We start from the raw sequence: 12,501 nt of genomic DNA, 5'->3' as shown, positions 1-12,501 counted from the left end.
ACCGCTCATATGACCAGCCCCATAGAAATGAATGGGTCGGGATTCAGTGCGGGTGCAATGCGTTCAACTCACGCATCGCATCCGCGCAGAATACTCGCCCGTGTGAAAGGGGCCTAAGGGATACTCTTGTTGAATATTTTATTAACTTTTGATTTATGCTGCATTGTTTTAAAAGGTCATTTTCTGATGACACATACAGTACCTATAAATCACATTTTTATGTTTAACATATTTTAAAGAATGTTTGATGTTATTTTTTATGTTCTAAGTCAATACCTATATTTAAACAAAGGAACAACAAATCCCAGCAGCTGTGTCTTTGCAAATAGGTTTCTTTTTATTTCATCACAGGTTTCCAGAAAATGTCCTATAACCATACAAAAACCATAAAATCCTGCACAAGCCAATAAGAATAATGATAGGTGTCACTGCCTGGTCTGTACAGATCCCTTTACTGCAGATTGGTGGGTGGGGCCTGTACATGAGGGGACTGAGGAGGGGGGACATCGATGGTGCCCCTCTTCCCTAGTTCCACATGGGGTCACGTGTTCTGGTTCACGCTAGGGCCGTAAACGCCTGTGTAGTTCACCCATGGACTTACACTATCCATATATATAGCCTGTGCGCGGTTTGGGGGTGTAGTGATTGGGGATTGAGGACAGTGATTTGTTCCCCTTTTTCCCATATCACGATGGTTTTACATGCACCGGTTGACGCTGGGAGCGGGTTCCCCATTTTAGGTATCCCAGGATCTGCGATATACAGGATGCCCATATTTCTCCAAGTGCCCTTTAATAGATCGATATGGTTACTAACACCACCACTACATTTTGTTCCGCCAGTCATGCGCAATTGATTTACCACACACAACGCGACATGCTGTGTGTGGGCAAGTTACTCTTCTATACAGTGCGCATGCGTGGGATGTGTTGAGCTCTAGTGTTAGCTCGATACATACTGGGGCATGTGCACTTCACATCATGTGACGCTAAGTTTACGCCACACATGGTCAGCTCATGGTGGGTCTTTGCCTTCATTTTTAATAGTTTTTTCACTTAATGCACAGCTGCACTTTATGATTCAACCATGCACTGATAGAATATTATTATGTATTTTTAATACAATCAGGATCATAGAATAATAATCTCTTTTTAATTGAAGGACACCATATTATAATACTGTACTTCATGAATTTTATGGATTCATCTGAAATTTTTTCACGTTTTGTATCATGTTGTATGTAATGTAATCATGTTTGTTCACTGATTATCAATTACGTATCACTTATGAACTTAGCGCTATTTAATCATGTTCAGAGCACTATGTTCACTAGCTTGACAAAGGCTTGAGTGAGCTGAAATGCTGCATTGCTGCTGGGTGTAATAAAAAATGTTGATCACGAATATTCGAATTATGAATTTTAATTGCAAATATCGGCACTTCGAGAATTTGCGAATATTTAGAATATAGTGATATATATTCGTAATTTTGAATATTCAAGATTTTTTTTTCTTCAGTACACATGATCCCTCCTTGTTTCTAGCTTGTAGGTCAATGAGAAGGCTGCAATATCTTTGACTTTAGGAGTAGTGTTGATTGTGAATTTTTGTAATGCAAATTTTCATAATGAGAATTTTCTTAATGCAAATTTTCGTAATATTATAATTTGCTATATATTCTTGTTTTAGAATATTACGAATATTGTAAAAAAAACTAATATATAGAAATATAGAGAATATTCGAAATTTTTTTATATAGAGCGATTTAGCTAATATAATGCTATAATCTCCAGATTGGAAAAAAATTACATCTATTAAAAAAAAGATTATAGCACTATATTAGCTAAATTGTTCTACCTTAGTTTTTTTTTTTATATTCGCTATATTGCTATATATTCTTGTTTTAGAATATTACGAATATTCTAAAAAACAAATATATTAGTTTTTTTTGAATATTCGCCTTTTAAAAAAAATCTGTACAGTTGTTCCACTTTGGCATACTCCTCCCCGAAAAACGTCCCTGTCACCATGGGAACGCCTGGGGGTTAGAATATACCATCAAATCTAAGTTTTCACAATCTCATTGATTCTCATTACAAAAATTTGCATTACGGAAATTCTCATTACAAAAATTTGCATTATGAAAATTCGCAATCAACACTACTCCTAATGAATATTAGAATTTGCGAATATTCGACGAATATTCTATAAAATATTTGCGAAATATCACGAATTCGAATATGACCCCTGCCGCTCATCACTAGTAATAAAGGAGGCACTTTTTCACTTGAAGACCGGAGTGCTGCCTTGCTATTTTTTATATATATATATATATATATATATATATATATACATATATATACAGTACAGACCAAAAGTTTGGACACACCTTCTCATTCAAAGAGTTTTCTTTATTTTAATGACTATGAAAATTGTAGATTCACACTGAAGGCATCAAAACTATGAATTAACACATGTGGAATTATATACATAACAAAAAAGTGTGAAACAACTGAAAATATGTCATGTTCTAGGTTCTTCAAAGTAGCCACCTTTTGCTTTGATTACTGCTTTGCACACTCTTGGCGTTCTCTTGATGAGCTTCAAGAGCTAGTCACCTGAAATGGTCTTCCAACAGTCTTGAAGGAGTTCCCAGAGATGCTTAGCACTTGTTAGCCCTTTTGCCTTTACTCTGTGGTCCAGCTCACCCCAAACCATCTCGATTGGGTTCAGGTCTGGTGACTGTGGAGGCCAGGTCATCTGGCGCAGCACCCCATCACTCTCCTTCATGGTCAAATAGCCCTTACACAGCCTGGAGGTGTGTTTGGGGTCATTGTCCTGTTGAAAAACAAATGATGGTCCAACTAAACGCAAACCGGATGGAATAGCATGCCGCTGCAAGATGCTGTGGTAGCCATGCTGGTTCAGTATGCCTTCAATTTTGAATAAATCCCCAACAGTGTCACCAGCAAAGCACCCCCACACCATCACACCTCCTCCTCCATGCTTCACGGTGAGAACCAGGCATGTAGAGTCCATCCGTTCACCTTTTCTGCATCGCACAAAGACACGGTGGTTGGAACCAAAGATCTCAAATTTGGACTCATCAGACCAAAGCACAGATTTCCACTGGCCTAATGTCCATTCCTTGGGTTCATTAGCCCAAAAAAGTCTCTTCTGCTTGTTGCCTGTCCTTAGCAGTGGTTTCCTAGCAGATATTCTACCATGAAGGCCTGACTCACACAGTCTCCTCTTAACAGTTGTTCTAGATATGTGTCTGCTGCTAGAACTCTGTGTGGCATTGACCTGGTCTCTAATCTGAGCTTCTGTTAATCTGCGATTTCTGAGGCTGGTGACTCGGATGAACTTATTCTCCGCAGCAGAGGTGGCTCTTGGTCTTCCTTTCCTGGGGCGGTCCGCATGTGAGCCAGTTTCTTTGTAGCGCTTGATGTTTTTTGTGACTGCACTTGGGTACACTTTCAAAGTTTTCCCAATTTTTCGGACTGACTGACCTTCATTTCTTATAGTAATGATGGCCACTCGTTTTTCTTTACTTAGCTGCTTTTTTCTTGCCATAATACAAATTCTAACGGTCTATTCAGTAGGACTATCAGCTGTGTATCCACCTGACTTCTCCACAACGCAACTGATGGTCCCAAGCCCATTTATAAGGCAAGAAATCCCACTTTTTTAAACCTGACAGGGCACATCTGTGAAGTGAAAACCATTTCAGGTGACTACCTCTTGAAGCTCATCAAGAGAATGCCAAGAGTGTGCAAAGCAGTAATCAAAGCAAAAGGTGGCTACTTTGAAGAACCTAGAATATGACATATTTTCAGTTGTTTCACACTTTTTTGTTATGTATATAATTCCACATGTGTCTGTGAAGGTTCTCATTTATCCAGGTCATGGTATATCTGTAAAGAATAAATCAAGGCAACTGGACATACTGTAGATTTCTTGAAAACGTTTATCTCGTTCTTCCAACGAGTTTTCTCAATTCTGAGTGACTGCACAAAAATTCTGGGAATAAATATGTAACTGAATCAACATCTGGTAATTATACCCAGCATTGGGTCAAAGGTGTTGATTCATTATCCTAATTGGAGTCAGTAGGTGACTTCTGGGAAGTCTTTATCACTTACTGACTCCAATTAGGATAATGAATCAACACCTTTGACCCAATGCTGGGTATAATTACCAGATGTTGATTCAGTTACATATTTATTCCCAGAATTTTTGTACAGTCACTCAGAATTGAGAAAGCTCGTTGGAAGAACGAGTGAAACGTTTTCAAGAAATCTACAGTACGTCCAGTTGCCTTGATTTATTCTTTACAGATAATTCCACATGTGTTAATTCATAGTTTTGATGCCTTCAGTGTGAATCTACAATTTTCATAGTCATGAAAATAAAGAAAACTCTTTGAATGAGAAGGTGTGTCCAAACTTTTGGTCTGTACTGTATATATATATATATATATATATATATATATATTAGTAATTACACATTTATTTTGTGCCATGTATATATATAACTCTAATTTAACCTCTATTTCTGAAAAAGTTTGTGACGGGATTCTAACTCACAGCTTCTGCATCATAGCCCAGAACTTTAACCACTACACTATATAGCTGCATAGCCAGTCACAAAAAAATTTTTATAAACTTCTACTATATAGGTCTCAGTAGAAGTACAGTACAGTAGAAGTTTAATGCAGCTATTGTAGCTGAGTGGTTAAGTGCCTTGCCTCTAATACAGAATGTTGTGAGTTTGAATCCTAGCAGATACTTTTCTGAAATACAGGCTAAATTAGATTTAAATACACTGGGGTGTCCCCAAGCACTGACTCCATATATGGACATAGCTATATATAGAGTCAGAGCAGGGACTCCTAAGCCGCAGACTCACACTGAGGGATTCCCTCCATTGTACAGAGATCTTCTGCATAGAAATAGAGGCTAAATTAGATTTAAATACACTGACTGGTGTTCGGCCGAGCATGCTCGCTCAACACTAGTGATGACTATATGTCTCTGTTTATATGTGCTCCTGGATCTTGAACCTTATTATTCCTATATTATCCTACAAAATTGATCCAGAAGAAGGCAAAAAACCTCATGTAGTAGAGTCGAGTTTTCCTAATTTTAGGTGAAATAATTTATTGCTGACTTCAGTCAGGCAATCAGAATAACTCCCTGGATCAGCAATTGTTCTCCAGAAAGCTCGTAACTATAACCTGTAATATTATTCAAGAATACATCCAGGCCACTCTTAAACTTTTTTAGTGAGTTCATCATCACCACCTCCTCTGGCAGAGAGTTCCATAGTCTCGCTGCTCTTACACTAAATAATTCCCTTTCTGTGTTGGTGAAGAAACCTTCTTTCTTCTAGATGCAGAGGATATCCCCTTGTCACAGTCCTGGGTATAAGTAGATCAGCAGAGGGATCTCTTTATTGGCTGCTAATATATTTATACATAGTTATTAGATCTCCCCTCAGTAATCTTTTTTTCTAAATGATATAACCCTACTTTTGATTTTTTTTAAATTGAGGATACTGTAGTCCACCTATTCCAGTTGTTACTTGAGTTGCCCTACTCTGAACCCTCTCCAGCTTCGCTATGTCTGCCTTGTTCACAGGAGCCCAGAACTGTACATAATACTCCATGTGTGGTCTGACTAGTGATTTTTAAAGTGGCAGAACTATGTTCTCATCACGGGCATCTATGCCCCTTTTGAAGCAACCCACTATCTTATTTGCCCAGCTTAGTTTTCTGTTCACTAAAATTCCTAAGTCCTTTTCCATGTCAGTGTTACCTAGTGTTTTACCATTTAGTATGTACAGGTGACTTGCATTATTCCTTCCCATGTGCATAACCTTACACTTTTCAGTGTTAAACTTCATGTGGTAGCACTTCTGTGCCCAAGCCTCCAATCTATCCAGATCCATCTGTACCAGTATACTGGCCTCTTCCATGTTAATTACATTACACAGTTTGGTGTTATCTACAATAATTAATATTTTACTGTGCAATCCTTCTGCAAGATCATTAATAAATATATTGAAGACAACAGGGCACAATCCTGACCCCTGTGGTACCCACTAGTGACAGTGACCCAATCTGAGTGTGTACTGTTAATAACCACCCTCTGTTTCTGTCACTCAGCCAGTTACTTACCCCAATACAGACATTTTCTCCCAGTCCAAGCATTCTCATTTTATATACTAACAGTATGGAATGCTTTGGCAAATACAAGCTGTATGACATCAATTGACTTCCATTGATCCAATCTAGAGGTTAGCTCCTCAAATAAACTGATTAGATCAGTTTCATAGGTGCTGATATAACATTACACATTTATTTTTATTAAGATACTCCAAGATAATTTCCAAGCTCAGTTTCGGAACCCTTTTTGAATATTGGCACTCCATTTGCTATGAGCCAACAGGTCCTGTCATTATAGAGTCCTTAAATATCAGAACTATCGGTCTGTCTGTCAAGAAGATTTGAATGGAATTTAGAGTGGAATAGGCAAAACTGAAAACATGGCTTTCCCCTGTTGAACTTCAATATTATTATTCAAATTGAACTATTGAAACGTAAAAAAAATAAAAATAAATCAACATACAGCACTGCTAGATTATCCATGATCCATCTACTATGCAAGTGCTGATGGAATGTTCAAATATGTGCCAGCAAGATGCGTCAATAATGTATGTCCCCAAAAGCAGAGGTGTGGTTCAGCCTGTGATGTGCTGTATACTAGATTCTACTTCCTCTAATCAAAATAGACAACAACAAAAAAACAGTTTTTTAGATAGCTAAATAAGCGTTTCATGCTAACAGTTTTAGAAATCTGTATTCCGATTACAAAATGACTGATGCTTATTTAATGAGAATGCTACTTGCTATTGGTTCATGGCCATCCACGGGGAGAACATCCATGGGATTTTCAAAGAACCTCATTCTTTCAGTACATCCCTAGTCTTTTACTCATAGGTCAACAACGTTCTCCTTCGGTCCAATGTGCAGTGTTGCTGGGTTAATTGCTGTTGAAATAAATTGTAAGTAACTGAATGCAGATTCCCTTAATACTAATTGTTAGTCGTTACTCAGTCTATTTGAAATGAATTGGTATTCCCAAGTCAGCTTCAAGTAAGCAGGTGTCCAAGTCACAAAATTAACACTCACAATTGACACTAATTGGCAAGTTAGGGAAGCATCTCAGAGGAAGGTTGAAAACCTGCTTTCTTGCTTTCCCTTGTGGTGAAATTTGCAAAGCTAAAATCAGAAGCACAGACAAACCATTCCATGTAAGGCCTATTCATATCCAGTAGCAATACAAGAGTTCCTGTTTCCATAATACATCTGAGGACAAACTAATCACACAAAACAGTATATTAGAAATTATTATACAATTGCCATATTGCTAAAAGTCAAAGAGCATCTAAAGCATGAAACAATACTAATCTTTTAGAAGTAAAAACCAATGTTAGTACAAAAAAGGGTAGTAGAATTACAGTTTTACAGTATTCATACTAAGACATATTCTGAAGAGTGTTTTATTCATCTATCTTATCCCAAGAACAAAAATTTACCAATTAGAGTTGTCCGATGTAATTTACATTACAGTGTATGAAGGTATGAATAAGGCTTTGTCCACACTGAAGTGCTGTGTACAGAAAGCTATATAGTAGCACATGGATTTTCATACTGCAAAACTACAGAGACTTAGTGTGCCCCTATAGTGATCCAAAATTTGAAGCCATGCTTATAGGGGAGAATCCACCAAAACCAAACTTTTTTTTAAAGGCGGCAAAGAAAAATGGCAGGGCTCAGAGGGTGGTGAAGCCTCTACAGTCAATCTGATTTGCTATAATTTATGCTAGAAACTGGTGTAAATTAAAATTCAATCTATGCCAGTGTCTAGGCCCTGAAATGCCCCTAACTTCATCAGAGGCAAGTGCTTCTTGATAAATTAGTCACATCTCACTCCAGTCCACAGAAGATCAAGACTGGAGTAGGAAACACCAGTCTTAGGCCTCATGCACACGAACGCATTGTCATTCCGTGTCCGTTCCGTACTTTTTGAGGACCGTATACGGAACCATTCGTTTCAATTGGTCCACCCAAAAAACGGACTGTACACCGTGTGCATGCCATTTCCATATGTCCGTAATTCCGTTCCGCGAAAAAATAGAACATGTCCTATTATTGTCCACATCACAGAAAAGGATAGGACTGTTCTATTAGGGGCCAGCTGTTCCGTTCCACAAAATACGGAATGCACACGGATGTCATCCGTATTCTTTGCGAATCCATTTTTTGCAGACCGCAAAATACATACAATCGTGTGCATGAGGCCTTAGTGAATCTCCCACCATGTGTTTTGTGGCTTATTATGAACAAAAAAACACCCTCCATATACAGTACTTTCATACTAATTCAGAGGAATAGTTACAGTAGAGGGGTCTTGAACCTCTATGGCATCCCTATTATGACTCTGTATTAAAAGGGAGATGTAATATGGCTGAGTGCCTGAACTCCAATAATAGAATGTAAGGTTTTGCATGTCTAAGGCCTTGTGCACACAAGTGTATTTTGGATCTGCATTACATGAATTCAAATATGGTGTTTCTGCATTTCAATATGATCATACATATCACCATATAAAAAATACAATGGTGTAAACACATGTGGAGACTGCATAGAAAAACATGCAGCATGCCTTATTGCATTTAGTATACCAGACCAAGTGCCCCCCAAAAGTGTACTGTATTTAGTGGATGTAGAGGAAAGCTTGATCCATAAAACAGATCCTTATTGCTCACATCAGGTCATGGTTTTTACTTTCTGTTATTTATAGAAGTATGAAATGAGAAGTGTTAAAGAAAGAGTCAGTTCACATAGTTTAGGCTTCTTTAAAAAAAATGTCCTAGCCTCACTTGTGTTTTTGATTTCAGTTTTTACTGATGCACTTTGTGAGTTGTAATGGTTCATAGAAAAATAGAAATAGAAAAAAATCTGAATGTTCATATCCTACAGTATATCAAAGAGTATTGTAAATACAATCAGATCCCCAAAACTGTATGAAGGACTGATGCAAACTGATATTATTGGATTCGTTTTACTCAAATGGAAACTATAATTTTGGAAAAGTGGGCACTCCATGTACTCCATATGGTGCCTCCATGCTACACTGCATTCTCCCCTAGAATCAAAACATAACTGGGAGAATACCCCCAAAACACAGTACCTATACAAAAATCATAAGATCTAAGGAATAAAGTAGGCATGAGGCACATAGTGGCATTTACAATCCAATCTACTATATAGCTTTCGGATACACTCAACATTAAAATTTCAACAGCAACAAGGACATGCCATAAGTTTATGCAATTCCGGGAAGTAGCAGGTGTTGCTAAGATCTGCAGATGATCATATTTTCAAGCACATAGCTCCAATCTGGGCATGTCAGAGAAGCATAAAAGCCAGATTGAAAGCACAGTTTTTTTATCTAGATGTGCAATGGCCAGGGTAACGGGGGCCCCAGAACTACTCTGAGTCTACCAGACAGTGTCAAGGTATTACCTCGTGTTGCTGCTGTCTGGAGAGAATGGTAAGAGGTGGTGCACCCCAATGAGAAATAAGTCAAGATAGTCAGGATTTGCAGTAAACCAGAGTGCTTCTTTACTGGAGGAACTCAACTGCAAAACAATAAAGGCAAGGCACTGAGCTGACTACTTCAGTCTCCTCTCTGGCAGAAGAAGGCTCTGTGCTGAGGAAAGACCTGACCTAGGTGTTCCTCTCTCTCTCTCTCTCTCTCTCTCTCTATCTATCTCTCTCAGAAGGCTGGTACCCTGGCCAAAGGGCTGGTAGCCCCAGGTTTTGTGGCTCAGTTGTCTGGCTGCCCCTGGTCCAAGGGCTGGTGACCCAGAGTCTGTGGCAATGTATCACCTTCTTAGCATCTTCTTGTTCTGGTCACTCGTGCAGACTGGCAGTTTCTCTTCTACTGGTCCCATTATCCAGACTAGTAGACTCTCTTGCACTAAACGCTGGTCCCTATCTGCAGATTGGCAGAATTTCTCCTACTGAACACTGGTCCCTTATAGTAAGTGTGGAAGATTTCTAACTTCTCAGTGCATATGTAGAAAGTTCCTCACTATTAGCTGGCTGTGCATTAACCCTTCCACAGTGAAGTGTAAATACAGTTCAAATGAACAGGTTACAGTGAGGAACAGAAGTATTTGAACACCCTGCAATTTTGCAAGTTCTCGAACTTAGAAATCATTGAGGGTTCTGAAATTCACATTATAGGTGCATTCCCACTCAGAGACAGAATTTAAAAAACAAATTAACAAAATCACATTGTATGATTTTTAAAGAATTTATTTGTCTTGCATTGCTGAATATAAGTATTTGAACACCTGAGAAACAGCAAGAATTCTGGCTCTCAAAGACCTGTTACTGTGCATTTAAAAAGTCCACCTCTACTCCACTCATTAATCTAAATTAGTAGCACCTGTTTGAGCTCTTTAAAGACACCTGTCCTCCCCACAGTAAGGCAGACGCCAATTACTACCATGGGCAAGACCAAAGAGCTGTCAAAAGACACCAGAGACAAAATTGTGGACCTCCACAAGGCTGGAAAGGGCTACGGGGCAATTGCCAAGCAGCTTGGTAAAAAATAGACCAACTGTTGAAGCAATTGTAAAAACAAAAATGCCAGCAAATACGTAGCTGTAGGTTTGTGCTGCAGATCTCTGATGTAATGTGGGTAGATATCACAGAATCCGATAAATAAATAGCATCGTATCGCTTTGCAAGTGGGAGAACTTGCAAAATCGCAGGGTGTTTCAAATACTTCTGTTCCTCACTGTATATTACAATAAACATAAATGCAGTTCAACAATATAAAACAGTATAATTGTACACAACAGAATAAAAGACAGTGCAAGTTAACCCTTCAATAAGTATGCAGTTGATGGCTTTGCGCAGAGGCAATAGGGGAAATGTCCACCTACGTCCATAGTCCAAAGTACCTTTACTCCAGCGCACTACACATGAAACCTCAAGAAATCAGAACAACTTATGTGGGATGATTGTGCAATGCCTCCTGTTTATTGACATGCCAGTTATCGCCACTAGTCGCAAACTGAGAAGGGCAGAATCCATGAACTGAGAGACTTTGGTTTATCACTCCAGCAGATCATTAAGTTCCTAGAAGAATGGCGCATAGTGATTCTGTCCTGTAAGTAAAATTGGATATCACATCCCAATCTTAGGGTGGAAAATTGTTTCTACACAAACCACGAGAAGGTGTTTGCATGACACTGGGTTATGAGCCAGACGTCCAGCTAGAGATGCTCCATTGATCTCACACTACTGCTTTTAAAGGCTATCATGGTGCACTGCAAGATGGCAGTGTAGGCTGGAAATAAGGTCTACCCTCTTCAGCAATGAATCTCCCTTTTGTCTTGGATGCAATAATAGCCAGAGATTGGTTTGGAGAACATGTGGGTAATGCCATGAAGAGGCTTTCACAGGGGAACGCCGCATGAGTCCTAATCCTAGGATTATGGTGTGGGGTGGCATGTACAGTAGCTGGAGCCTTCTTTTCTTCATTTCAGGTACACTAACAGATCAGCGTTACATTGATTTTGTCATGAAAGCAGCGGTATGGCCATTTCTGCAAAGTATCCCAGGGGTCTGTTTCAATAGAACAATGCCTGGTCGCATGTTGCTTGTGCTACCATGGCCTGCAGGGTCTCCAGACTTGTCTCCCATTGAGCGGAAATTGTAATGGTAGCTGCCAGCAGCGGATCTTGATAATTTGTGTGCCCATGTGTCTTCAGTGTGGCAGAATATTAATGACCATTAATAACCTTTTCGATAGCATGTCAAGTCATGTAACTATGTGTATTTTGTTGTGTTGCACTCATATTCAATACTCAATAAAATCAAGATGTTTTGAATATTTTTTGCCATTTATTTCTCATTTGCATATTATTAACATGTCTATTGATCCTGTTATTTTTATAATTCCATGAATTTTCCTTTTTGGTGTGGCAATTTCAATGTTGAGGAGTGTAATTATATTGGCTCATCATACTGTACCTCCAAGCATGGACCATTTTTGTCTTCTTTTATAGGGGAATAGCTTAATAATATTAGCCGAGGTCAGGCTGGGTTTCCACCAGAGGAAATTATTTACAGGGCCCAACCCCTATATCATATAAAGTCTAATAGGTTTTGAATTAAAGAAATAAACCCTAATGCCAAGTGAATAGCTCCAATGGGAGCTCCAAATGGGAAATTATTTACAGGGTCCAACTCCTATATACTCGATAAAGTATAATATGTTTTGAATTAAAGAAATAAACACTAATGCTAAGTGAATAGCTCCAATGGAAGATCCAAATGGGACCTTTGGGGCCCACTATGGCTTCAGAGACTGGGCCCACTGGATGATTCTCTGGTACCCTGGTGGGTCAGTCC

This window comes from Bufo gargarizans, chromosome 2 (genome assembly GCF_014858855.1).
Source record: "Bufo gargarizans isolate SCDJY-AF-19 chromosome 2, ASM1485885v1, whole genome shotgun sequence".
Taxonomy (NCBI): Eukaryota; Metazoa; Chordata; class Amphibia; order Anura; family Bufonidae; genus Bufo; species Bufo gargarizans.
Note: the sequence above shows the minus strand (reverse complement) of the source record.